A 3,441-nucleotide genomic window follows, 5' to 3' on the forward strand; every position below is an offset into this window, starting at 1 on the left:
AGTTTTTATCTCCTGGCTCTGACTCTCACTGCAGCCCCGCTGCTGTGTCAACATGTGTTTGTGCTAAACAATGATGGAAAGTGTTATAAATGACTTGTTGGCCTCTGATCTGTCACAAACAGCTGAAACGTGTCTCTCATGAGTCACATGAAGGTTTCTGACAGAAAGGACAAAAAGTAGCTGCAGTCAGTTTGTGTCATTTTTATATTTATTCATCTGGGAGAAAAATCTGAGGACATTAAAATGTGTTTTTCAACAGAGACAAGAACATAAATATAACATCACAGGTAAATGAACATATTTCAAGTAAACAGCTGGACTGATCAGGTCCAAACACAGAGTGATCAACAAACAGCTGTCATATCTTTATATATAAGCTCTTTATAAATCCTGTTCACTGCAGTCTGTTTACTAATAATGTCAAACTGTTAGAAACACAGAAACATGGTCTTTGTTGACATAAACCTGTCTGGGATCCTTTGTTGTTCTTTTGATGCAGAGTTACATTATAAATATAAAGAGTTATTTCAGAGTCTCATCAGTTTTCCTGCATGTCTTTATTGAACACATCAGCAGGGCTGAAGCTCTCATGTTAAACACACACTGATCTATGGACACGTTCATGTGTTTCTAACAGAACCAGGCTGTTATCAGCTGCACTAACATGATGTCACACACACTGAATGTAACAGTGACATCATCACACAATCAGCTGTGATTGTTTCACTGTCATCAAACTAGTCAACAGGAAGTAGAATCAATAGAAACCAATCATTTACTGACAGCATGTCTGATGGAAATCAGTGCAGATTATGTATGAAGTCTAACTGCACACAGTAACTGTGTTACAATAAGGACTTAACAGCTGCTGGAGTGTTTCAGTACTGCGTTAACTAGAATACACCACCTCCTCCTCCTCCTCACACCACCTGCTACAGCTCTACTCTTCTATGACTACAGTCATCCACAGCACTGATGTGAGGTCACATGGTTCATATGTAAGGAGCACAGAGACGTGCTAGCAGCTGACCTCAGGTCAGTTTAATGACTGTGAGCAGCAGCTGTGTTCTTGTCACTGTGACAGGGAGACACTCTCAGACACAGCGCTCATGTCAGCTTGTTCTCATGCAGGAGGATCAGGAGCTCCATGTTTGTCTTCATGTTTGAATCATGATGTGTTTGTGCCATCAGAGTCTGTCATGAGTACTCAGGGTTTCACAGCAGCTCTTCTGGATGCTGACGAGGACTCCAACCTCATGTTTCACCTCTCTGAGCTTCTGATGTCTGTGAACACTCGTGTTTCTTCTCTGGGCTCATCTGGACAAAAACACCTTTCTGTGTTTGGCTCCAGCCTCATTGTGACTGACAGGAAGTGTGTTATCCATGAGCTTCTTTGTTTCCTGCTGTGTTTCCTGTCTGTGGACAAACACGAGTGTTTCAGCTGAGGACTTGGTTCCTTCCACCTGTCCATACAGGACATCACGCTGTCTTTTCTCTTTAAATGCAGCTCCAGGTCCTTCCACGTGCTGTATTTGTGCAGTTTGTAGTGTGTCCTGGGAAACGTAGCACACATGGTGTTCTTCTGCTGTTTCCTCCTTTCACTGAGTGTGAAACACTGACGCTGTGCTGTTGTTCACAGAGCTGATTCTAGCTGCAGCTGGACTCTGTCATCTAACTGAATGTGTTGGTGCTGATCACGGGGCTCTGAGGGGGGAGCAGCAGGAGGACTCTGGATGTTGACGTCAGTGTATCTGTGGAAGCTCACACAGCGTCTCTGTCATTCAATATTGTGCTATATATTGTATCTATGCAAAGATGAACAGACTGTGTGTTCACTGGTCTCTGTGCTGCTGACTGCTGCAGCTCTGATGTCATCATCACTCCCTCCTCCACCCTCAGCAGTCCCAGCATGCTGCTGTGGTGCACCCCACCCTCACTCTACACCTGAGCCATAGACCACACCCTCCACCTCAATATACACCACAGTTTTCTCTGCTATGGAAATGAGATCAGGAGGAAATCATCATTATTATTATTTAATAAATGCTCACATTAATGTGGGCTTATTTGTTTCATATTAGAAACATTAGTCGAGTGTTTTTAGTATAAAATGGTGAAAGTCCCTCTTTTTGCTCCTCCCCTCACCTGTGGATGGACGGTGCTGTTACCGTGGTGACAGCTGTGATGTGTTTCAGTCCTGCCTGGTTATCACTGCAGGAATCTTTCACATTTATTACAGGTAATAACTCTGATTTTTCTGTGTATTATGAACTAAATGTATCCTGATACACACAGAGATGGATGAGCAGAGGTCACATGATGAAAGAACAAACATGGAGTCTTTGATTTATTTAGATATTTATTGATGAATGCAAACAAACCCTGACACTGAACCATCGTCGAGCAGAACAAACCTGATCACATGACCTGCTGACCCAAACAGTGAAAAGCTCCATGGCAACAACAACAAACAGCCTCACATATGTTAACAGAGGCTGTTAGAAGCACAGAGTCTTTACAGTCTTCCTCCTGTTTGTACACAGATCTCTGCACATCTTCATCACAGTTACTCACAGACGTGCAGAGTGTGTGGATATCAAAGCTAAGTTTCCACCATGTTTGTAGTCTGTACTGGGACTCATGGAGCATCTCTTTATGAGCACTCAGTGCTTTAAACAGTGAGTCCCAGTTTAACCAGCAGCCTTCACACATCACACAGACATGGAAACTTCAAACCCTCAGACTGAAGTCACTGGCAGTCTCTGGCACCAGCGACTGTGCTAACAAACATACAGCAAACAGTGAAGGTTTGTAGAGAAAGCTGGTTGGGTAACACCAAGTATGCAGCGGAGGAGGCGGGGTTACATTACTAGATGATTAAACATGAAACTATTTTGCTGATAATAATTGAAACGATTAAAGAAAATCAAGATAATTCATCATTTTATAAACTGGAATGATGAAATTATATTGGCCGGATCTGATTATTGGGGGGTCATGACCCCCGTAACCCCCCTGGAAATGACGCGCCTGGTCCTGAGGTCAAATCCACCATCTTTGTTTCAGAGCTTCATGTTCTCCCGTGTTTGTGTGCGTCCTCTCCGGTACTCCGGCTTCCTCCCACAGTCCAAACACACGCAGTTAGTGGGGTCAGGTTAACTGTGAGTGGTTGTGTCTCTGTGTTATTCCACCTTAATCAATGACTTCCTGTTAGCATTAAGTGCTTCTGTAGGACTGATGTCATTTTCATGGTTGGATCATTTAAAGGAAGCTGGACTCAGATGCAGTAAATAAGTTGATTGATCATTAATGAATAAAGCTGGTCAAATCCATCACGTGGACACATGTGATTGTGTAGTATTGATCCCAATGCTGGTATTAGTCCTGGATCAATAACACTGGATGGATGCGTTCAGCATGGAGCCCCTGAGCTGTGTTACA

This window comes from Pelmatolapia mariae, linkage group LG15 (genome assembly GCF_036321145.2).
Source record: "Pelmatolapia mariae isolate MD_Pm_ZW linkage group LG15, Pm_UMD_F_2, whole genome shotgun sequence".
Taxonomy (NCBI): Eukaryota; Metazoa; Chordata; class Actinopteri; order Cichliformes; family Cichlidae; genus Pelmatolapia; species Pelmatolapia mariae.